The 26,613-nt window shown below is 38.3% G+C and overlaps 1 protein-coding gene across 4 annotated transcripts in view; it reads left to right on the top strand.

The window, feature by feature from the left end:
* Window positions 1–26,613, top strand: part of ABL2 (ABL proto-oncogene 2, non-receptor tyrosine kinase) — a 120,788-nt gene that overhangs the window by 60,445 nt on the left and 33,730 nt on the right. The gene's annotated exons all lie outside the window — the stretch shown is intronic.

The following is a 26,613-nucleotide window of genomic DNA, read 5'->3' as shown; positions in this document are numbered from 1 at the left end:
TCAAACCCATGTTGTTCAAGGGTCAACTGTAGTTTTGTCTCTTTAAGAAAGGCATATAAATAGAAGCATATAATGTGCTTGTGAGACTGGCTTCTATTGTAAATTTAGCAAAATGCCTTTGAGATTCAAGTTGTTGTGTATATCAATAGGTCATTCCTTTTTTATTGCTGAGTAGTATTCCATTGTATGGATGTACCACAATTTATTTGTAAATCTGTTGAAGGACATTTAGGTTATTTCCTGTTTGGGGCAGTTATGACTAGAGTTGCCATAAATGTTTCTGTATGGGTTTTTGTGAATACAAGTTTTCATTTCACTAGGGTAAATACCTGTGAGTGGAATTGCTGAGTCATATGGTAAGTGTTTGTTTTACTTTATAAGAAACAGCCAGGCTGTTTTCCAGAGTGGTTGTATCACTTTGCATTCTCCCTAGCAGTGTTTGAGAGTTCCAGTTGGTCAGCATCCTCAGCACTTGGTATTGTCAGTGTTTTTCATATTAGCCATTCTAGTAGGCATGTAGTGGTATCATTGTGGTTTTAATTTGCATTTTCTTAGTGGCTGCTGATGTTCAACATCTTTTCATGTGCTTATTCACCATTTATATAACCTCTTGGGTGAAGTGTCTGTTCAAGTCATTTGCCTGTTTTTTTTAATGGGTTGTTTTCTTAGTGTCTCAACCCATTTTTGTTTGGCCTTTGTATACCCTGAGTAAGTAATGTTTCTTGTTCTTATCACTTTTCTTATTAAAAGACAGTGTCACAGGACTTCAGAGAAAGACCAGCAGCCAGGTTTTAAAAGTGGGTTACTCTAGGGACGTCCCTTGTGGTCCAGTGGTTAAGAATCCTCCTTCCGGGCTTCCCTGGTGGCGCAGTGGTTGAGAGTCTGCCTGCCGATGCAGGGGACGCGGGTTCGTGCCCCGGTCTGGGAGGATCCCACGTGCCGCGGAGCGGCTGGGCCCGTGAGCCATGGCCGCTGAGCCTGCGCATCCGGAGCCTGTGCTCCGCAGCGGGAGAGGCCACAGCAGTGAGAGGCCTGCATACCGCAAAAAAAAAAAAAAAAAGACTGAGAAAAGAAATCTGAGATATGCTACATGCTGTAGCTGCCTTTTGGATGGCTGCTATAAACATGAGTATATTAATGACTCTAATAAGTTAGACATTTCTTTGTTGTAAGACTTGTTTTATTCAGTATTGTCCTGTGACATCTACTCAATGTACTTTCATGGAACATACTTTGGGAAATACTGACTTATTAGTATGTTACCCCAAATAGTGTGGCACATGATAAACACTCATTATTTGTTAAATATATAGATACATGATTTCATTTAGTTTTAAGTCTTTGAAACAAGAATTAAAAAATCATATGCTTTTTTTAAAAAAAGAAATCTCTTTTTATGACTCATTTATTCCATTTCTAAGGCAGCTCTAGGCAGTAGTTTGAACGTTTGATTCCTATACCAGTACCATCAGTTTCACCTCTGGGTGATAGTAGAAATGCAGATTCTCAGGTCCCACCCTAGGCCAACTGAATCAGAAACTCAGAGTGTTTTCTCAGAGGAAAACCTGTGTTTTCCAACAGGTTTGTCAGGTAATTCTTGTGTGCGCTAAGGCTGAAGAAACCCACTCTAGGGAATCACTCAGTTTGGGGTTTTGTTAGCAGAGGAACAACAACTGAGAAGAGAAGATTCAGATCATCTAGGTCTGACTATGATTAACCAGAATATCTTTTTGTACTATCTACTGATGTTGAAAAACTTTATAAAACACATTAGAAAACTCATACAACAGATTGACTCGTTTTATTGCCTTAGACAGTAGTTTTCCAATTATGGGTTGTGAAATCAGTCCAGTGGGGAGCCACACTAGCAGTTGAGATGGTAGAGAGGAAAAGAAAAGGGAACATAAGAATGTGTCACATGCAGTAAAAATGTTTTATGACCGTTTCATTTGTACATGTTTGTAAGCAAGGTCACACTATCACATATTTTCCTTGGATTACGGGTTGGGAGCATATAAGGTAGAGCAGAAATGCTGTAGAGGGAGGAACACTGGATTTAAAGTCTGAAAACGGGCTTGAGTACCACTCAGGATTTTTTTAAAGCCCTATATATTGTAGGATTGTTGTAAAGATTAACAGCGGGGCAATTTGCCATCCAAGGGACATTTGACAACCTTTTGAGGCATTTTTGGTTTTCACAGCTGGGGATGGGGTGCTATTGGCATTTAGTGGGTAGAAGCTAGGGATGCTGCTAAACATCCTACAGTGCACAGGACACCTCCCCAAAACAAAGAATTATCTGGCCCAAATGTCAGTAGTGTCATGGCTGAGAAACTCTCAATTAAATGATTCCATTAAAAAAATTGTAAATTGTCATAAAAGGTACATACTATTTTATTAATAATTTAAGTATTTTAGAAACACGTTTCAGTATTATCTTTCAAAGGTGAATTTTTATCATAAAGTATAACATGTAAGGAAGATGAAGGAAATTGGAGCAAATCTATATGATCTTGGATAAATTATTTACCTGACAGGATTATTATGAGAATTAGATAGTTAGATGTGCACTAATTAGATACATACTAATATGATAATTATATATATATTTATACATGTTCCAAAAGGTTGGTATTCAATTTAAATAGTGTTTTTTTAAGTTGAATTTTATTTTATTTTATTTTATTTTTTTGTCTAGAAGACAGTAAACAAAGCAATATTTCATTTTTAAACCATACGACCTCTTTATTTTATTTAAAAATATAAATTTATTTTGGCTGCGCCGGGTCTTAGTTGCAGCACGTGGGATCTTTAGTTGCCATATGTGGACTTCTTAGTTGTGGCAAGTGGGCTCTTAGCTGCGGCATGCATACGCGATCTACTTCCCTGACCAGGGATTGAACCCTGGCCCCCTGCATTGGGAGTGTGGAGTCTTACCCACTGGACCACCAGGGATATCCCTTAAACAGTGTTTTTAAAAAATTTTTTTAACATCTTTATTAGAGTATAATTGCTTTACAATGGTGTGTTAGTTTCTGCTTTATAACAAGTGAATCAGCTATACATATACATATATCCCCACATCTCCTCCCTCTTGAGTCTCCCTCCCACCCTCCCTATCCCACCCCTCTAGATGGTCACAAAGCACCGAGTTGATCTCCCTGTGCTATGCGGCTGCTTCCCACTAACTAACTATTTTGGTAGTGTATATAAGTCCATGCCACTCTCTCATTTCGTCCCAGCTTACCCTTCCCCCTCCCTGTGTCCTCAAGTCCATTCTCTACATCTGCGTCTTTATTCCTGTCCTGCTCCTAGGTTCTTCAGAACCATTTTTTCTTTCTTTAGATTCCATATATATGTGTTAGCATATGATATTTGTTTTTCTCTTTCTGACTTCACTCTGTATGACAGTCTCTAGGTCCATCCACCTCACTACAAATAAGTCAATTTCATTTCTTTTTATGGCTGAGTAATATTCCATTATATATATGTGCCACATCTTCTTTATCCATTCATCTGTCAGTGGACACTTAGGTTGCTTCCATGTCCTGGCTATTGTAAATAGAGCTGCAATGAACATTGTGGTACATGACTCTTTTTGAATTATGGTTTTCTCAGGGTATATGCCCAGTAATGGGATTGCTGGGTTGTATGGTAGTTCTATTTTTAGTTTTTTAAGGAACCTCCATACTTTTCTCCATAGTGGCTGTATCAATTTACATTCCCACCAACAGTGCAACAGGGTTCCCTTTTCTCCGCACCCTCTCCAGCATTTATTGTTTATAGATTTTTTGATGATGGCCATTCTGACTGGTGTGAGGTGATACCTCATTGTAGTTGTGATTTGCATTTCTCTAATGATTAATGGTGTTGAGCATTCTTTCATGTGTTGTTGGCAATCTGTATATCTTCTTAGGAGAAATGTCTGTTTAGGTCTTCTGCCCATTTTTGGATTGGGTTGTTTGTTTTTTGGATACTGAGCTGCAAGAGCTGCTTGTAAATTTTGGAGATTGGTCCTTTGTCAGTTGCTTCATTTGTGAATATTTTCTCTCATTCTGAGGGTTGTCTTTTCATCTTGTTTATGGTTTCCTTTGCTGTGCAAAGGCTTTTAAGTTTCATTAGGTCCCATGTCTTTATTTTTGTTTTTATTTCCGTTTCTCTAGGAGGTGGGTCAAAAAGGATCTTGTTGTGATTTATGTCATAGAGTGTTCTGCCTATGTTTTTCTCTAAGAGTTTTATAGTGTCCAGTCTTACATTTAGATCTTTAATCCATTTGGAGTTTGTTTATTTCTTTTTTTTGCGGTACACGGGCCTCTCACTGTTGTGGCCTCTCCCATCGTGGAGCACAGGCTCCGGATGCGCAGGCTTAGCGGCCATGGCTCACGGGCCTAGCCGCTCCGCGGCATGTGGGATCTTCTCAGACTGGGGCACGAACCCGTGTCCCTTGCATTGGCAGGTGGACTCTCAACCACTGCACCACCAGGGAAGCCCTGGAGTTTTTTTTTATGTATGGTGTTAGGGAGTGTTCTAATTTCCTTCTTTTATCTGTAGCTGTCCAGTTTTCCCAGCACCACTTATTGAAGAGGCTATCTTTTCTCCATTGTATATTCTTGCCTCCTTTATCAAAAATAAGGTGACCATAGGTGCGTGGGTTTCTCTCTGGGCTTTCCATCCTGTACTATTGATCTATATTTCTGTTTTTGTGCCCGTACCATACTGTCTTGATTACTGTAGCTTTGTAGTTTAGTCTGAAGTTAGGGAGCCTGATTCCTCCAGCTCCGTTAAACAGTGTTTTGATAAGTAGGAATGGTGCAGAAAATAGAGTAGTTGTATAAAGAAATGATTCTGTATCAATACAAGCAGCTTCAGAGAAGCTTATATTTAAACACATACATCAATCCAGTTCAGGTTATTTGAGAGATTAATATAGTTCTATGTTAGCCAAGTATAAGAAAGTGTAGCTACCCATGGCTTTTAATCAGAATTTCCAGAAGGCTGCAAGGTAATGATATTCAGTAAAACAGCCCGAAATGGCAAATTTTGAAGGGATAGGCAGAGATCCCACCATATTCTCTAGCCTCTTTCTTTTTTTTATTGAAGTATAGTTGATTTACAGTGTTGTGTTAATTTCTGGTGTACGTCAAAGTGATTCTGTTTTTTGTATATATATGTACAGACACGTGTGTATATATATATATATATATTCATATATATTCTTTTCAGATTCTTTTCCATTATAGGTTATTACAAGATATTGAATATAGTTTCGTATGCTATACAATAGAACTTTGTTTTTTATCTATTTTATATATACTAGTGTGTATCTGTTAATCCCATGCTCTTAATGTATCTTCCCCTGCTTTCCCTGTTGGTAACTATAACTTAGTTTTCTAAATCTGTTTCTATTTTGTAAATAAGTTCATGTGTATCATTTTTTTAGATTCCACATGTGATATCATACAGTATTTGTCTTTCTCCATCTGATTTCACTTAGTATGATCATCTCTAGGTCCATCCATATTGCTACAAATGGAATTATTTCACTGTTTTTTGATGACTAATATTCCATTGTATATATATATACCACATCTTCTTTATCCATTCATCTGTTGATGGACAGTTAAGTTGCTTCCATGTCTTGGCGGTTGTAAATATTGTTGCTGTGAACATTGGGGTGCCTGCATCTTTTGGAATTAGAGTCTTCTCCAGATATATGCCCAGGAGTGGCATTGCTAGATCATATGGTAGCTCAATTTTTAGTTTTTTAAGGAACCTCCATACTGTTCTCCATAGTGGCTATATCACTTTACATTCCCACCACCGTTGTAGGAGGGTTCCCTTTTCTCCACACCCTCTTCAGCATTTATTATTTGTAGACTTTTAATGATGGCCGTTCTGAGTGGTGTGAGGTGATACCTCATTGTAGTTTTCATTTGCATTTCTCTAGTAATTAGCAGTGTTGAGCATCTTTTTATGTGCCTGTTGGCCATCAGTATGTCTTCTTTGGAGAAATATCTATTTAGATCTTTTGCCCATCTTTTGATTGTTTTTTTTTAATATTTTTCTGTTTTTTTAACTTATTTGGCTGTATTGGGTCTTAGTTGTGGCATGTGGGATCCCTCGTTGTGCTGGGCGGGCTCTTTGTTGAGGCGCGTGGGCTTCTCCTTAGTTGTGACGCATGGGCCCCAGAGTGCACAGGCTCAGTAGTTGTGGCACCCGGGCTCTCTTGTTGTGGCATGCGGGCTCTAGAGCACTCAAGCTCAATAGTTGTGGTGTGCAGGCCTAGTTGCCCAGCGGTGTTTGGTATCTTAGTTCCCTGACCCAGGGATCGAACCCACGTCCCCTGCATTGGAAGGCAGATTCTTTTTTTTTTTTTGCGGTACGCGGGCCTCTCACTGCTGTGGCCTCTCCCGTTGCGGAGCACAGGCTCCAGACGCGCAGGCTCAGCGGCCACGGCTCACGGGCACAGCCACTCTGCGGAATGTGGGATCTTCCTAGACCGGGGCATGAACCCATGTCCCCTGCATCGGCAGGTGGACTCTCAACCACTGCGCCACCAGGGAAGCCCGGAAGGCAGATTCTTAACCACTGGACCACCAGGGAAGTACTGGGTTGTTTGTTTATTGATATTGAGCTATATGAGCTGTTTGTATATTTTGGAAATTAATCCCTTGTCAGTTGCATTGTTTGCAAATATTTTCTCCCAGTGCATACATTGTCTTTTTGTTTTGTTTATGGTTTCCTTTTGCTGTGCAAAAGCTTGTAAGTTTGATTAGGTCCCATTGGTTTATTTTTGCTTTTACTTCTTTTGCCTTGGGAGACTGACCTATGAAACATTACTATGATTTATGTCAGATAATGTTTACCTATGTTCTAGGAGTTTTATGGTGTCATGTCTTATATTTAAGTCTTCAAGCCATTTTGAGTTTATTTTTGTGTATGGTGTGAGCAAGAGTTCTAGCTTCACTGATTTACATGTGCCTGTTCAGTTTTCCCAGCACCACTTGCTGAAGAGACCATCTTTTCTCCATTGTATATTCTTGCCTCCTTTGTCAAAGATTGACCATAGGTGTGTGGGTTTATTTCTGGGCTCTCTGTTCTGTTCTGTTGATCCATGTGTCTGTTTTTGTGCCAGTATCATGCTGTTTTGATTACTGTAGCTTTGTAGTATTGTCTGAAGTCTAGGAGGGTTATGCCTTCAGGTTTGTTCTTTTTCCTCAGGATAGCTTTGGCAATTCTGGGTCTTTTGTGGTTCCATGTAAATTTTAGTGTTATTTGTCCTAGTTCTGTGAAAAGTGTCATGGGCAACTTGATAGGGATCGCATTAAATCTATAGATTGCTTTGGATAGTATGGCCATTTTAACAATATTAATTCTTCCAATCTAAGAGCATGGGATATCTTTCCATTTCTTTGAATCATCTTCATTTTCCTTTATCAGTGTTTTATATTTCTTAACATATAAGTCGTTCACCACCTTGGTTGGGTTTATTCCTGGGTATTTAATTTTTTTGATGTGATTTTAAAAGGGATTGTGTGTTTACTTTTTCTTTCTGATATTACACCGTCAGTGTAAGGAAATGCAACTGATTTCCATATGTTAATCTTGTACCCTGCTACCTTGCTGAATTCGTTTATCAGTTCTAGTAGTTTTTGTGTGGAGTCTTTAGGGTTTTCTATATATATAGTATCATGTCATCTGCATATAGTGACAATTCTACCTCTTTCCTTCCAATCTGGATACTTTTTATTTCTTGTCTGATTGCTGTGGCTACGACTACCAAAACTACATTGAATAGAAGTGGTGAGAGTGGGCATCCTTGCCTTCTTCCAGATGTTAGCAGGAAGTCTAGCCTTTTTCTTAAATAGATTAATCGCTTAAATTCATAGGCAGAAAATCAAGAAATCACCTGAACCAGAAATCCCATAATAAACAGCTGTTGCTGATAATTTATGAAACAGTCTGTTTGAGGCACTCTCTTGTCTAGGACTACTTACCACTCCTTCACCAGCAAGATGTGATAATCTTCATGTGCTCTGTGACTGTTACACTGTCTGTTACTTTAGTTGTGAGAAGAAAAGAGTTAGCATAGATCCCCTCTGTGAACTGGAAAATTAATTGATCTTGGACATCATGTTCTAAGGATTCCAGATTAAAGAGATTAACTGTCCTTAGAGTATGCATCTTACCCACATTAAAGTTGGATGAAACCAGCTTTCATCTGATCATCCAGTACAGTCTGATAGAAAAGGCAGAAACTTCATTGCTAAGGTCTGAAGATAGGGCTTGGAGTACATTCCTTCTAATTAGCCTTTTGTTCTTCACCAACCAAATAACTAACTTGTTATACAGCTCTTATTTTGTATCAGACACTGTTTTAACATCTTTACATACAATAACGTTTAATTCTTATGTCTCTTCTATAACAGTAGGTACTATCATAGTGTCCATTTTTGGTTGTGGAAACTGAGGCACAGAAATGTTAACTTGATGAAGGTCACACAGTTACTAAGTGTAGAACTAGGATTCAGACACAGGGAATCTGGCTTCAGAGTCTATGCTCTTAACTACTATGCTCTACTGCCTATTTATACTCATATAACAGCTGTCTTGAAGGGCAGTTTTAATTAAATCAAATTTCATGTGCCTAACACTTCACATGTGTTAGGTACTCACTAAATCAGTCATGATATTATCATATACTCTTGTTAAACACAACTAGAAAGAATTCTGCAAAGCATGACTTCAAAACGCCTCTTTTTATTTTTTTAATAACAGCTGTCTTTTTTTTTTTTTTTTTGGCTGCTCTGGGTCTTTGGTGTGTTGCTTGCAGCACATGGGCTCTTTGTTGCGGCGCACAGGCTTCTCTGGTTGTGGTGCACGGGCTTCTCTAGTTGTGGCACGTGGGATCTTAGTTCCCCGACCAGGGATCAAACCTGTGTCCCCTGCATTGAAAGGCGGATTCTTAACCACTGGACCACCAGAGGAGTCCCTAAAACATCTTTTAAAAGCTAGAAATTATATATCTAAATAGGAATGCTTTAGAAAAATTTTCCCATGTAATAAGGAGTTATTTTGAGATGATCATATGTTTTTTTCCCTTTAGTCTATTAACTTGGTGTATTGCATTGATTGAATTTTTTAAAATTTATTTATTTATTTATTTATGGCTGCATAGGGTCTTTTTTTTTTTTTTTGCGGTACACGGGCCTCTCACTGTTGTGGCCTCTCCTGTTGCAGAGCACAGGCTCCGGATACGTATGCTCAGCGGCCATGGCTCACGGGCCCAGCTGCTCCAAGGCGTGTGGGATCTTCTCGGACCGGGGCACGAACCCGTGACTCCTGCATCTGCAGGCGGACTCTCAACCACTGCGCCACCAGGGAAGCCCTGCGTAGGGTCTTTGTTGCTGTGTGCGGGCCGTCTCTAATTGCGCGAGCGGGGGCTACTCTTCATTGCAGTGTGTGGGCTTCTCATTACGGCGGCTTCTCTTGTTGTGGAGCATGGGCTGTAGGCACGCGTGCTTCAGTAGTTGTGGCTCGTGGGCTCTAGAGCGCAGGCTCAGTAGTTGTGGCATACGGGCTTAGTTGCTCCATGGCATGTGGGATCTTCCTGGACCAGGACTCGAGCTCTTGTCCCCTGCATTGGCAGGTGGATTCTTAAACACTGCGCCACTAGGGAAGTCCCGCATTGTTTGATTTTTGTATGTTGAATCAACCTTACATTCCTGGGATAATTCCCACTTAATATGCTCCTGCATTTGGTTGGCTAGTAATTTATTGGGGATTTCTGCATCTGTATTTATAAAATGTATTGATCTGTAGTATTCTTGTGGTATCTTTTTCTGGCTTTATCTTTTCTTTTCTCCTCCCTCATCATGGAAAAGACCTTGTTTTACTCCCCCATTTCCACCTTAGGTCAGAGGTTAGTTTTACTGCATAAGTACAGAAAGCCAAACAGGTGATTGTGGAGGTCCATAAAACATTCTGGTTTAGGCAGTTCAGGGCACGTGATCCTTGGCATAGGAGGATGTTTAATAAAATGCATATGATTTTGTAATACTGTCATGGTTCTGTTGTGCCATGCTGTAAATAGGGTGGCTTTATTTGTTTTCAGAGTTATTTATTTATTTTTATTGTCTTATTTATTTATTTATTTATTGATGTTTTCAGAGTTATTAATTGCCCACAACTTCAAGGCTTATAAATGTTATAGACAGAATTTCAAATCTTACTCCAAAATTGTCTCTGGTTATAGTCATAAATTAAAATAAAAAATACATATAGTTTGCATTATGTGGTCTGTTTATCTGAGAAAAGGATAATATTATATTTTTATCATTGTTAAGATGAGGATTAGTGGTGATAGATATAAGTGCTTGGTAATAGGTATAAGTGCTTGGCTTGATACAAGTACTTAGCAACTGTTAGATGTTAATTTTCTCCCATTCTTTGTCTTCTAAATTGCTTCTAAATGATATAGTGCTCAAAAGTCCAGAATTTAAGTTTTGCTCCTGTGAGGTTGATATAACATTGCTTTTTTCAGCCTCTTAACGTATTCTTCCCTGTCCCTCATTTCTTTTCCTCACAGTCTGGTTTAGCATTTAGGAAGAGTTTTGATATCTGATTTACATTCTTCCTCAGTCTCTTCTGTAAATGTTACTAGTGAGCACAGTATTCTGCCCTTCCATTATCAAGATAGAATCAGTGGAAATATAGCAAAACTGAAAGGGGAAATTGAAATTTGTAACACTTTTGGGTTAATTTAAATGCACAAAGCCACTGCTCTCTCTTTTTTTTTTTTTTTTTGCGGTACGAGGGCCTCTCACTGCTGTGGCCTCTCCCGTTGCGGAGCACAGGCTCCGGATGCGCAGGCTCAGTGGCCATGGCTCATGGGCCCAGCCGGACCGGGGTACGAACCCGTTTCCCCTGCATCGGCAGGCGGACTCTCAACCACTGCGCCACCAGGGAAGCCCACCACTGCTCTCTTGATCTGGGCCCAGATGTCCTGGTGAAGCAGTTCTACTAGCTCCTGCTCTTAAGGGTTCTGTATTTTTATCTTTTGGATACCTCTAAAGTATTCTTTTTTCCTCCTTTCCTCCCTCCTCCCTTTTCCTCCCCTTTCTTCCCTTTTCACCTACAACTCTCACCTGGATATTTGAACTAGTGACCTGGAAAGACATTATTGGCAGTGGTGGTGGTGTTAAAGCCGAGTTTTTTGTTGCCCTGTATGATTTTACGCCACATCATAAATTAAGCCAGTGATAATAGTGAACTTTGAGTCATAGTACACAGTTACATAATACATAGTATTTATGTAGTACTTATAGTACTGTGTATTCTCAGACAGATCTTTTAGTAAAAATAACTCTGAGAGCTTTATTAACTAAGATGTATCTTTAAAAATTTTTCAGTAATTTCATAATTTCACTGGTAGTCTTGTTTTAAGCTGGAGAGAAGTACAGAGTTTAGCAATGAAATCATACGTATTGAATCCTGAGCATGTTTTTATAGATTATTTGAACGAATATATATATATTATTTTGAGCCCCAAACCAAAAGAATTTTGTAATTTGAAGTATGTTTCTTTTCCTTCTTACCTCTAACACTTGTGCTGTAGGGAGGGTTCTATTGCTTTGAACAGCCATTGCTGCTGAAATAAGGGTAATGAATCAGGTCTTTGTTTCTTTTAGTTAAGGCCATTGGAAATATCTGAATTCAGCCAGCAGGAAATAGCTTGCAGCCAGGACCCAAGTATAGAGAGTGTAGTATATACACATACACATGCCTCTTCATAGACATTGGAAAACTAGCTCCACCAGTCGGAAACAGGAAAGACCAGCTTTTTTGATTTTTTAGCATCACATGCAAGGATTATGTTACTAAGTTATCTGCAGGGCAGTGACAGGTGTCCTAGAGGGTAAGGTTAGAGGACCTTTAGAACTATAAGAAATATTTCCTAATGAATGCCCACATATACAGTATTTTTTTTGTTTGAGATGTTTGTGAGATGAGCCGTACATTAAAGGAAGCCTTTTGTTCAGCTCATTCTTTCACATTTGAGGACAAATCAAAAGTAAAGACACAGTATTTTGTTTTGGTCTAAATAAGATTCTTCAAAGAAGAGATGAAAGTTGTCAGTTAAAGAAAGGTTATATTTTTGGATGCATTCTGAGTTCGGGCATGACCTACACAAATTTTTAAAACTCTTCTGAGTCATTGTGCCTTAACTCTGGAAAAATTTGTAATTACTCTGCTGCTGGGAGTAAATTCCAGCAGTTTCCAGTTTCCTTTAATGGAATCCGTTGGTTGGTGAGCACATGTATATCATTCTGATTAGTCTCTTAGGTTTGACTCTTAAATGTCATCCTACGTATGGACAGATGAATCAAGTTCATTCCACTTGGGAAGTCTGGCTGTCTTAAAATTCTTCTCTAGAAGGTAAGAAGAAAACATTTCCCAGTAGTTGTTTTTGTACCGCTCTCTATTAAGGCAGCCTTGAATAGCAAAAGGAGTATGGGCTTTGGAGTTATACATGACCTATGGTTTTGAATCCTGGCTTCACCAACTAGCTCTGGAGCTTGAATAAGATACTTAGCATTTCTGAGCATTTGTACATTGGTGATAATAAAGCCTGTCCTTCAGGGCTATAGTTAATAATATTATAATTTGTAATATATCGATTAAAGTGTGTAAAGTGCCTGGTTTATAATACGTGCTCCATAAGTGGTAGCTATTATTATAATCAAAGTGTAGAGAGAGCTAAAATTGCTTTGAGTCTTTTTTTTTTTTTTTTTTTTGTGGTACGCGGGCCTCTCACTGTTGTGGCCTCTCCCGTTGCGGAGCACAGACTCCGGACGCGCAGGCTCAGCGGCCAAGGCTCACGGGCCCAGCCGCTCCGCGGCATGTGGGATCTTCCCGGACCGGGGCACGAACCCGTGTCCCCTGCATCGGCAGGCGGACTCCTAACCACTGCACCACCAGGGAAGCCCTGCTTTGAGTCATTTTTAATTTGCATGGAAAACTCATGCTGGCAGAGTTTTTTGTGAACAGTAGTTTAAAAATACTGAGTGCCTACTATGTGCAAGGTACAGAGATTAGTGTAGAGGAAAATTAGTGATCACATTGTTGAATGCAAACAGCTATCTGTTTAAATAATCTTATCTGCAAATGGCTGGGTGACTCTTTCCCAAATGCAAATATTTTAATACTATCTCACAACAACTATACCTTCAAAAAGAGGGCAAATGATACTGTGAGAAATAATGAGAAGGGGGTGCTATTAGGGGATATTAAAGAATTCTCTTAGAGACAGCACAATCCCTAAGTTCCCCCTATACCACTCCTTTAAACAGGATTCTCTTTCAAGAATGACATCTGCACATGGAACTAATAAGCAAGGCAGGATACACTTTCTGTTATTTGAAGGAGTTTTTGCTTCAAGCCTATTGAAGAAATATAGTTAGCTAGGACCAAGTTATAGATCTTACCTCTTTTGTTGCGTGAAAAGACCATACCTTCTAAAAAGAAACAGGAGAAAAATACAGTAGACAGAGAAAATGTGGCCCAGTCAACGTCTCTGAATATAATAAATTATAGCAAGTTCTCCATTTTTTTGAGGGTGGAGTTGAAAGTCAAGATTCTAGTTCATTTTTGTGAGGAGAATAAAGATCTGCGAATGGCGAGGAGACATCAACTTCTCTTTTCATGGAGACCAATACATAATTAAGTGTGGCATTTGAAAATAATTAAAATTATAAGCTCATTAGAATAAATTTCTGAAATATTCAGACTTTGAAAACTTTGCTATTTGATTTTGGGAACATGTGAGGACTATTTTTACTTTTGGGCAGTTGATATTTTGGCCACAAAATGGGTAAAATACTTTAGGATAGATTATAACATATGTTTCTTTTAAATTTTGTTCATCCTTGAAAATTAAAATTGTTTATGCTTTATAAAGATATAAAAACTACTTACCTATTGATAAAGTTGCTTTGAATTTCTTTCTAAAAAGCATACTGCTTTTATAAATTTTGGATCTTAGGAATCTGAATATGTAGAACAAAAATCTAAGTGAAATAAATCAAATTTGCACATGTCCCAAACAAATCTATGAACTAAGTTCTTTCTATTGCCAAGTTCCAAATCTTAAGTTATAGGAATTGGTAGATTATATATTAATTTTAATCTCAAGGCTAAAAATTGATGTAAGAGTATGTGTTAGAGAATATATTTAAGAACAAGATAAGAGAGAGACTGGTTATAAATGTATGAAAAATATTATCAGTAGTTATTTCTGGGTGATGGGATCCTGATTGCTTTTACCTCTTTTTTTTCTTTTTCTTTTTTTTTTTTTTGCGGTACGCGGGCCTCTCACTGCTGTGGCCTCTCCCGCCACGGAGCACAGGCTCCGGACGCACAGGCTCAGTGGCCATGGCTCACGGGCCCAGCTGCTCCACGGCATGTGGGATCCTCCCGGACCGGGGCATAAACCCGCGTCCCCTGCATCAGTAGGCGGACTCTCAACCACTGTGCCACCAGGGAAGACCCTGACTGCTTTTAATTGTCTTCCTTCCTGTGTGTTTTGGATTCTAGAAAATGGGCAAGTATTGCTTCTAAAATTAGGAAAAATGATATGTCAACAGATATTAAATACATATTTTAGGAAAATTAGTGAGTAAGGCATATAATTTGCAAATATTTTCTCCCATTTATAGCTTATCTTTTCATGCTCCTAACAGTATCTTTCGGAGAACAAAAGTGGTTTTGCTTGTTTTTTTCACCTTTTATGCCTTACTATAAAAACTTTATTGGGACTTCCCTGGTGGTGCAGTGGTTAAGAATCCGCCTGTCAGTGCAGGGGACACGGGTTTGATACCTGGTCTGAGAAGATCCCACATGCCATGGAGCAACTAAGCCCGTGTGTCACAACTACTGAGCCTGTGCTCTAGAGCCCGTGAGCCACAACTACTGAAGCCTGCTCACCTAGAGCCAGAGCTCCGCAACAAGAGAAGTCACCACAGTGAGAAGCCTGCATGTCGCAATGAAGAGTAGCCCCCGCTCTCTGCAACTAGAGAAAGCCCATGGGCAGCAACAAAGACCCAATGCAGCCAAAAATAAATAAATATATTTTTTAAAAAAGAACAACTTTATTGACTTCTTTTTTTTTTTTTCCTTTGTGTAAATGAGAGTTTATTGATGAAGACAAAGTCAAGCTTCCCCAACTGCCACCCTACCCAAGAACAGATCCCAACAATAAAAAAACAGTAAGCATTCTTAGGGCAATACTTGCCCCCACCTCCCCAACTCCAGAGTTCCAAGGTTCACAACACAGGCACACGAAACTTAGGCAAGGACAGACACTTAGGGAATCTCTGACCAGCAAGAGTTCTGGGTGTGTGTGGGCTTCCCTTGCCCTTTGTAAGACACCAGCTGACGTTATAAAGACATATTGAGGCAGAGGAAAGGGGAATGCAGGGCAGTCTCCACTCTGTCCCCAATTCGTTCCCCAGTTCGTCCAAGCTTGAAATGAGCCCAAAGGGAAGCTGTGATGGAGGCAACAGGCTCTGTCTCTTTAGGAGAGTGGTCCTTTTCCATGGAGCAGAATCCCTCCCTAACTGCTCAGGGGCAAACTGGGATGCAGCCTCTTCAAGGAGTGAAGAGTTCACGATTGGCTCAAATACTTTATTGACTTACGATTTACATTCTATAAAACTTACATTTTAAAAGATGTACAATTCAGTGATTTTTAAAAAATGTATGCAGCCCTTACTACAATATAGTTGTTAGAACGTTTCCATCACCCATAATGTCCCTTGTACTAGTTTGTAGTCAGTCAGCATTCCTAACCCAGTCCGAGGTAACCACTAATCTCCTTTTCTCTACATATGCTCTTTTTGGAGATTTCATATGAATGGAGTCATGCAATATGTAGACTTTTAATCTGGCTTCTTTCATACAGCATAATGTTTTTAATGTTCTATGGAGATATAGATCCACATATCATAAAATTCACCCATTTAAAGTGTATAATTCAGTGGTTTTTAGTATATCCACAGAGTTCATCAACCATCAGTACAATCTAATCTTAGAACATTTTTATAACGCCCCCAAAGAAACCTTGTAGCCATTAGCAGTCATTCCATATTCCTCCCCACACCCCCAGTCCTAGGTTACCACTAATCTACTTTCTGTCTCTATGGATTTACCAATTCTAGACATTTCATCTGAATGGAATCACAGAATATATGTTCATTTTGACTGGCTTCTCTCACTTAGCTTAATGTTTTCAAGGTTCATCTATGTTATAGCATGTATCAGTACTTCATTCCTTTTTATTGCTGAGTAACTTTATCCATTCATTAATTGGTGGACATTTTGGTTGTTTCCACTTTGGGGTGTTATGAATAATGCTGTGAACGTTCATGTACAGGTTTTTGTGTGGACATACGTTTTCACCCTTTTATTTTTAACTTATGTGATTATATTTGAAATGAGTTTCTATTAGATAGCCTATAGTTGGATCATATATCTGCCATATGTCTGTGTTCAGGCCATTGTCTTTTTTTTTTTTTTTTTTTTGCGGTACGCGGGCCTCTCACTGTTGTGGCCTCTCCCGTTGCAGAGCACAGGCTCTGGACGCACAGGCTCAGCGGCCATGGCTCACGGGCCTAGCCACTCTGCGGCATGTGGGATCTTCCTGGACTGGGGCACGAACCCGTGTCCCCTGCATCGGCAGGCTGACTCTCAACCACTGCACCACCAGGGAAGCCCCCACTGTCCTTTAATGTAATTATAAGTATGTGGATTTAGGTCAACCATTTTATTTTTTTATGTTTGTTCCTGTTTCCCTTTTCCTGCTCTTTCTTGGGTTCACTTTTTTTTTTTGTAAGTATTGCATTGTAATTTATCTGTTGTGTTTTGAGCTATATCTCTTTGTATAGGTTTTCTAGTGGCTGCTCTAGGGATTGCAATATACATATTAAACCACGTTCTACTTAGATTCAACATTTTACCACCTCAAGTGAAATATGGAAACCTTACTGTCATGTAATTTTCTTTCCCCTCTTTATGTTGTAGTTGTTACATATTATATCTATATACATTGAAGAGTCCCTACAGATGGTGTTACACTTTTTGCTTCCAATCATCAAGCATATTGTAAAGAACTCAAGAAGAGAAGAGTAGTCTATTCTATTTACTATTTTTGTTTCTGTTTCTTTATTCCTAATGAATTCTGATATTTCCATTCTGTCTGAAGAATTTCCTTTAACAATTCTTTTAGAGCAGGTCGGCTGTCAATGAGTTCTTTCCTTCAACTGAGAATGTCTTTATTTCACCTTCATTTCTGAAGGATGTTTTCTGTGATTATGGAATTTTGGGGTGACAGTTTTTTCTCTCAGCACTTAAGATAATGTTTTTTCATTTCTTTCTAGCCTCCAAGGTTTCAAATGCCAAATCTGCAATATTCCAGTCTTTGTTCTCTTGTAAGTGTGATCCTGCAGTGAAGTAGTGAAACTCCCCACCTTACCTCATCCTGTTACATTTATCTCTTATGGACTTTATTTCTCACCTAGCACTTGATATATCCTGCCTAGCAAAATGCTTTGCACATAGTATCCACTCAGTAAATAATTGGCTGAATGAATGAAATATGCAGATTAAAAGGGCCAATATTTTAATAATTTAATAAGTGGGGGTGTAGAAGTGGGTAGTGTGTCATCTATTTATATATAGTTCCCAGATTTTCTATAATGAGTATATATTGCTTTTATAAACTGAAAACAATTTAAAAAGAAAACATGTCATACTAATAATTTTGTTGCATTTAATCTTAGGCTTTCATTTATCATTTTTTGGTGGTTAGTTTTTCATGGGCACTTTTTCATTTTATTTTTTGCTCTAAAATGTTAAAGGTGGTATTAGATGGTTTAGATAATTAAAAGCAGCATAGAATGACAAAAGTATCTTTTCATATTTTACTTTTAGAGTATTTTTTTAATATCTTTATTGGAGTATAATTACTTTACAATGTTGTGTAGTTTCTGCTGTATAACAAAGTGAATCAGCTATATGTATACATATATCCCCATATCCCCTCCCTCTTGAACCTCCCTCCCACCCTCCCTATCCCACCCCTCTAGGTCGTTACAAAGCATTGAGATGATCTCCCTGTGCTATGCAGCAGCTTCCCACTAGCCATCCATTTTACATTTGGTAGTGTATACATGTCAGTGCTACACTGTCGCTTTGTCCCAGCTTCCCCTTCCCCCCACCGTGTCCTCAAGTAGAATGTCTTTTCTTAATTTTTGTAGTTTTCTAACTTAGATGCTATCGTCATTTAAGTTTCATTTCCCACAGAGCTGTTTGCACATCCTTTGTATGTCTTTAATGACTTTGACTTTTCTGAACCTTGCCTACTTTTTATTGTGGGAGTTGTGTAGGTTTTCTCCTTCTACTTTTTTCTTTGACCAGTATTTAATGTAAGGGTGCTCCTGAATGTCCTATCATTATTATAACTATTCTTTTCTTACCCACGAATTATAAATAGAAAGGTGCTTATTGTCTGAACTTGGTTTTGTAGAGAAATGTTGAATTATTGAGACTTTTTTAGGGGTCCCTTATTCAGTTCTGTACAGTGCAATTCAGAGAGAGGTCAATGTGCTTTAGCAAAAAGTATATGTTGATTTGTGTTTGTGTGCGTAAGTTGATAACAACTGGAGATGTCTAGTTGCCTAAATAGGAGTTGAACAACATAAACAGCACTGATTAGTTCTTCTCCAACTTCATGAAGGAGCCATTTAAATGTAACTGGCATTTTTTCACATTCATGATCCAGAATAAAGAAACCTTACTATTTATTCTAAATTGTCCTCATTTAAGAGTGTGGTAATTGGCATGAAATATTATGCAGCTGTACATAGGAACAGAACTATTTCTGTGTGCTACTGTGGAGTGATCTTATAGTTAAGTGAGAAGAGCAAAGTGGAGAAAGAGTGTGAAATATCCTACTGTTTAAGAAGAAGGAAGGGTTTGTGAGTATGTATCCATTTACATTAAAACAGTGTAAGAATAAAACACTTAAATTCAGGTTACCTCTAAGGAAGGAGTGAATAGGGTAGAGAGGGGAGGGTACCACATTCCGTAGATTCAACTTTGGAACCATGTAAATATTTTATGAAATGAAATGAAATTTTAAAAGCAGAGCTTAAAAATTGAAAATAAAATGAAACATTAACTCAGGTGGATTATCCTAGAGGCAGCAATTCTCAGAATCTGATTGTGGGGCTTCCCTGGTGGCGCAGTGGTTAAGAATCTGCCTGCCAATGCAGGGGACATGGGTTAGAGCCCTGGTCCAGGAAGATCCCACATGCCACAGAGCAACTAAGCCCATGTGCCACAACTACTGAGCCTGTGTGCCACAGCTACTGAAGCCTGCGCGCCTAGAGCCTGTGCTACGCAACAAGAGAAGCCACTGCAGTGAGAAGCCTGTGCACCACAACGAAGAGAGCTCCCGCTCACCGCAACTAGAGAAAACCCGCACGCAGCAGTGAAGACCCAGTGCGGCCATAAATAAACAAACAAACAAACTGATTGTGTTCAACAAATCTCTGTGCTGACATTTGCACTGATGGTGCCAAAGCACTACAGGTAAAACTGTTTATGCCCTTAATAGAAATCAAAGTAGTGACATTAAACAGTACCTAGTAGTCATTGCATTGTAGTTGCCACGTTCTTGCAGTTAAAAGTCAGTTTTCAGATTGGTTCAAGATGGCAGAGTAGAAGAACGTGTGCTCACCCCTTCTTGTGAGAGCACTGGAATCACAACTAACTGCTGAACAACCATCCACAGGCAGATGCTGGAACCCACCAAAAAAGATACCCCACATCCAAAGACAAGGGAGAAACTGCAGTGAGATGGTATGAGGGGCACAATCATGATAAAATCAAATCCCATAACTGCCGGGTGGGAGACTCACAAACCGGAGAATAATTATACAGAAGTTTTCCCACTGGAGTGAAGGTTCTGAGCTCCACGTCAGGCTTCCCAACCTGGGGGTCCAGCAACAGGAGGAGGAATCCCCAGAGAACTGGACTTTGAAGCCAGCAGGATTTGATTACAGGACTTCCACAAGACGGGAGGAAACAGAGACTCCATTCTTGGAGGGCACACACACAGTCTTGTGCACACCAGTACCCAGGGGAAAGGAACAGTGACCCCATAGGATACTGAACCAGACCTACCTGCTAGTGTTGGAGGGTCTCCTGCAGAGCTGGGGGGCAGCTGTGGCTCACCACAGGGACAAGGACACTGGCAGCATCAGTTCTGGGAAGTACTCATTGGCATGAGCCCTCCTGGGGGCCGCAGTTAACCCCACCAAACAGCCTTTAGGTTCCAGTGCTGGGTCGCCTCTGGCCAAACAACGAACAGGGAGGGAAGACAGCCCCACCCATCAGCAGACAAGCTGATTAAAGTTTTACTGAGCACAGTCCTGCCCACCAGAGCAAGACCCAGCTCTACCCACCACCAGTCCCTCCTGTCAGGAAGCTTCCACAAGCCCCTTACATGGCCTCATCCACCAGAGGGCAGACAGCAGAAGCAAGAAGAACTACAATCCTGTAGCATGCGGAATGAAAACCACAATCACAGAAATTTAGACAAAATGAAAAGGCAGATGATTATGTCCCAGTTAAAGGAACAAGATAAAACCCCAGAAAAACAACTAAATGAAGTGGAGATAGGCAATCTACCTGAAAAAGAATTCAGAATAATGATAGTGAAGATGATCCTGGATCTCAGAAAAAGAATGGAGGTGCAGATTTAGAAGATGCAAGAAATGTTTAACAAAGACCTAGAAGAACTAAAGAACAAACAGATGAAGAATACAATAACTGAAATGAAAAATACACTAGAAGGAATCAATAGTAGAATAACTGAGGCAGAAGAACAGGTAAGCGACCTGGAAGACAGAATGGTGGAATTCACTGCCACGGAACAGAATAAATAAAAAAGAATGAAAAGAAATGAAGACAGCCTAAGAGACCTCTGAGACAACATTAAGCGCACCAACATTCGCATTATAGGGGTCCCAGGAGGAGAAGAGAGAGAGAAAGGACCAGAGAAAATATTTGAAGAGATAATAGCTGAAAACTTCCCTAACATGGGAAAGGAAGCAGTAAACCAAGTCCAGGAAAACAGAGAGTCCCAGGCAGGATAAACCCAAAGAGGAACATGCTGAGACACATAATAATCAAATTGACAAAAATTAGAGACAAAAAATATTAAAAGCAACAGGGGAAATGCAACAAATAACATACAAGGGAATACCCATAAGGTTATCAGCTGATTTCTGAGTAGAAACTCTGCAAGCCAGAAGGGAGTGGCATGATTTATTTAAAATGATGAAAGGGAAGAATTGACAACCAAGAATACTCTACACAGCAAGGCCCTCATTCAGATTTGATGGAGAAATCAAAAACTTTACAGACAAGCAAAAGCTAAGAGGATTCAGCAACACTACACCAACTTTGCAACAAATGCTAAAGGAACTCCTCTAGGCAGGAAAGAGACTAGCAACTTAAAACAACCTTGTACCTATATAGACTGCTATATCAAAACCTCATGGGAGCAGCAAACCCCAAAGGTACAGTAGATACACACACAAAAAAGGAAGAGCAGCCCAAACACAGTAATAAAGAGGGTCATCAAACCACAAGAGAAGAGAACAGAAGAGGAAGGGAAGAAGAAAGACCTACAGAAACAATTAAGAAAATGGCAATAGGAACACACATATCAATAATTACCTTAAATGTAAATGGATTAAATGTGCCAACCAAAAGACATAGACTGGCTGATACAGAAACAAGACCCATATGTACGCTGTCTAAAAGAGACCCACCTCAGACCTAGGGACACATACAGACTGAAAGTGAAGGGATGGAAGAATGTATTCCACGCAAATGGAAATCAAAAGAAAGCTGGAGTAGCAATACTCTTATCAGAGGAAATAGACTTTAAAATAAAGACTGTTATAAGAGACAAAGAAGGACACTACATAATGATCAAGGGATCAATCCAAGAAGAAGATATAACAGTTGTAAATATATATGCACCCAACATAGGAGCACCTCAATATATAAGGCAAATACTAACAGCCATAAGGGGAGAAATAGACAGTAACACAATAATACCAGGGACTTGAATACCTCACTGATCATCCAGACAGAAAATCAGTAAGGAAACACAGGCCATAAATGACACATTAGACCAGATGGACTTAACTGATATTTATAGGGCATTCCATCTAAAAGCAACAGAATACACATTCTTCTCAAGTGCACAGGGAACATTCTCTAGGGTTGGCCACATGCTGGGCCACAAAGCAAGACCTGGTAAATTTAAGAAAATCGGAATCATATGAAGCATTTTTTCTGACCACAACGCTATGAGATTAGAAATAAACTACAAGAAAAAACTATAAAAAACACTAACATGTGGAGGCTAAACAATACGCTACTGAACAACCAATGGTTCACTGAAGAAATCAAAGAGGAAATCAAAAAAATACTTAGAGACAAATGAAAATGAAAGCACAACAATCCAAAACCTATGGGATGCAGCAAAAGCAGTTCTAAGAGGGAAGTTTATAACAATACAATCTTACCTAAGGAACCAAGAAAAATCTCAAATAAACAACCTAACCTTTCACCTAAAGCAACTAGAGAAAGAAGAACAAACAAAACCTAAAGTTAGCAAAAGGAAGGATATCATAAAGATCAGAGCAGAAATAAACAAAATAGAGACAAAGAAGACAATAGCAAATCAATGAAACTAAAAGCTGGTTCTTTGAAAAGATAAACAAAATTAATAAACCTTTAGCCAGACTCATCAAGAAAAAAAGGGAGAGGACTCATCAATAAGATTAGAAGTGAAAAAAGAGAAGTTACAACTGTCACCACAGAAATACAAAGGATCATAAGGGACGACTATAAGCAACTGTATGCCAATAAAATGGACAACCTGGAAGAAATGGACAAATTCTTAGAAAGGTATAGTCTCCCAAGACTGAACCAGGAAGACATAGAAAATATGAACAGACTAATCACAAACACTGAAATTGAAACTGTGATTAAAAAACTCCCAACAAACAAAAAGCCCAGGACCTGATGGCTTCACAGGCAAATTCTATCAAACATTTAGAGAAGAGCTAACACCTATTCTTCTGAAACTGTTCCACAAAATTGCAGAGGAAGGAAAACTCTCAAACTCATTTCTACAAAGCAACAGTCACCCTGATACCAAAACCAGACAAATACCACAAAAAAAGAAAGTTACAGGCCAGTAATTCACTGATGAACATAGATGCTAAAATTCTCAACAAAATACTAGCAGTCCGCATCCAACAATACATTAAAAGGATCATACACCATGATGAAGTGGGATTTATCCCAGGGATGCAAGGATTATTCAGTGTCCACAAATCAATCAGTGTGATACACCACATCAACAAATTGAAGAATAAAAACCATATGATCATTTCAATAGATGCAGAAAAAGCTTTCAACAAAATTCAGCACCCATTTATGATAAAAACTCTCCAGAAAGTGGGATAGAGGGAACATACCTCAACATAATAAAAGCCATTACAACAAAGCTACAGCTAACATCATAGTAAACGGTGAAAAGCTGAAAGTATTTCCTCTAAGATGAGGAATAAGACAGGGATGTCCACTTGCCATTTTTATTCAACATAGTTTTGGGAGTCCTAGCTCTAGCAATCAGAGAAGAAAAAGAAAAGGAATCCAAATTGGAAAAGAAGAAGTTAAGCTGTAACTGTTTGCAGATTACATGATACTATACATAGAAAATCCTAAAGACACTACCAGAAAACTACTAGAGCTCATCAATGAATTTGGTAAAGCTGCAGGTTACAAAATTAATACACAGAAATCTGTTGCATTTCTATACACTAACAAAAGATCAGAAAGACAAATTCAAGAAATAATCCATTTACCATCACATCAAAAAGAATGAAATACCTAGGAATAAACCTACCTAAGGAGACAAAAGACCTGTACTCCAAAAACTATAAGATGCCGGGCTTCCCTGGTGGCACAGTGGTTGAGAGTCCGCCTGCCGATGCAAGGGACATGGGTTTGTGCCGCGGTCTGGGAAGATCCCACATGCTACAGAGCGGCTGGGCCCGTGAGCCATGGCCACTGAGCCTGCGTGTCTGGAGCCTGTGCTCCGCAACGGGAGAGGCCACAACAGTGAGAAGCCCGCGTACCGCAAAAAAAAAAAAAAAAAAAAAAAAGAGTCTAACAAAACAGTTTTACTTAAGAATTTCCTTGATTAAGCAGTAAAAATGATTAATTTTATAAAAATCTTGATTCTCAGATACATGTCTTTTTAGTATTCTATGTGACAAAATGGAAAGTACGCATAAAGTACTTCTGCTGCTTGCCAAAATATTGTGGCTGTTTTTAGAGAGAGCCATGTGCAATTTTTGTGTGTTTTGAGCTGAACTGGCTGCTTTTTTCATGGAACACTATTTTCACTTGAAAGATTGAACTATTCAGATTTGGGATTTGGTAGACATTTTCTCAAAAATGAATGAAGTGAGTTTGCTCTTTCAAAGAAGACAGGTATTAATTGTTGGAAATGGTAGAATTTGAGCTTTTAAGCAAAAATTAGAATTTAATAAAATTAGTAACCATCATTCTGCTCATGACAACTTCTTACTTAAAATTTTTGTGATGAGATTGATAGTGATAGTAATGAATAGAATGTTTCAATGTTATATAATGAAGTATATCAACATTTAGTGAATCATGATTTCCAGATGATCAATGCATGATGTTAAAAAATGCAAAGTACAGAATAGACCCATTTCAAGTACAAGGTAAACCCACAAATTTTAATTCGACAGATTATGAAAATTTTGTCTGTGTGGTTTCAGATTTCAGTTTACAGTTAACCTTTGTTGAGTTTGGTGTGGTATCAAAGAAGAATATCCATAATAATCTGAAAGAATGTTAAAATATACCTTCCTTTTATACCTCCATATCTGTGTGCAATAAGATTTTCATATACTTAAACAAAAATAACATCACAACAGATCAAATGTAGAATGAAGATTCTACTGTCTTGTTTTAAGCTAGATATTAAAGAGATTTGCAAAAAATGACAATGTTACTCTTAGCTCTTAATTTTCTTTTCAAGGGTAGTTACTTTTAATAAAATATGTTAACATGAGTTTATTGTTATTTTAAAATTAATATTATAGTATCTTAGTTTTAATTTCAAATATGGTAAATAATGATAGATGTAACCCACATAACAGAGGTCTTTGGAGACATCAGTAGTTCTTATTTTTTAATTGAAAAATTTTAATTATAAAATATAACATAAAACTTACCTTTTAAATTATTTTAAGGTGTACAGTTTAGTAGCCTTAAGTACAGTCACCCATTTCCAGAACTAGAACAACTTCTAGGTATTTCACATAAGTGGAATCATACAATATTTGTCCTTCTGTGCCTGACTTATTTCACTTAGCATAATGTTTTCAAGGCCCATCTATGTTGTAGCATATATTAAAATTTTATTCTTTTTTATGGTTGAATAATATTCCATTGTATGTACCACATTTTGTTTATTTGTTCATTCCCTCTGTACTCCTGGTAACAATATAGGAGCCTTAAGAAATGTAACTATTAATTATTGGTAATTTAAATAGCAGATTTACTGATTAAATAGTGAATCATATGGTACAGAATATAGATATGTATAAAATATGAATTGTGGAGCTCCTTTGCCTTTTATTTTGTGTAATTTAGGGAAGGAGAAATTCAACCCAGTATTTGGAATTCTGAGTCATTAATTTGAGGTAACCCATTAGTCATATAACTCTTGCTTTCCCCATGATGTTAACAGTACTGGCTTCATAAAGGTTAATTTCTTTGAGTGCATAAGGTTTGTTTTTTTTACACTGTTAATAATTACCTACATCAAAGTCATTCTTTCTTTAAGTTTACATTATAATTTTGTAACATCTTTATTGAAGGCTATTTCAGTTCTACTATCTATAATTTTACCGTTACCTTTATTGACCTGGAACCAAGCACAGTGGCTGGTACATAGTAGGTACTTAACAAATATTTCCTGAATCAATGAGTGTTCTTAGGTGTACAGTAACACATTCTTGTATTATTTTTGTAGATTATACCACTAAAGTCATCCATCATTTGTAGATTTTACTAATTTCCTATAAGGTTCTTAAGTTTTATTTAACTTTGTTCCTATGTATTAGGAACAAAGATTAGGCTTTCACTTTTAAAAGTTTTAATACTCAAAAGTTTTCAGCACTATCATGCCATGTTTTTAATCTTTATTAAGCTATAATAGAGCCAAAATTTTACTGAAGGCCTTCATTTCCTGGTTTCTGTGCTTATGAATCAGATTGTAACTATTTCTTTGACTTTGGATTTGTGGTTTCGTGAACTAATTTAAGTGATGCAAAAGATGAGTCTTGTTAGGCGTTTCCTCTCTTTTAAAAGTGTAAACACTTTCATTGTAAACGTGTTTTCTTCAAGGAAACTTTTCTCTACAGC

This window comes from Mesoplodon bidens (genome assembly GCF_964165515.1).
Source record: "Mesoplodon bidens genome assembly, chromosome: 2".
NCBI lineage: Eukaryota > Metazoa > Chordata > Mammalia > Artiodactyla > Ziphiidae > Mesoplodon > Mesoplodon bidens.
This window is presented reverse-complemented; position numbering and strand designations above follow the sequence as displayed.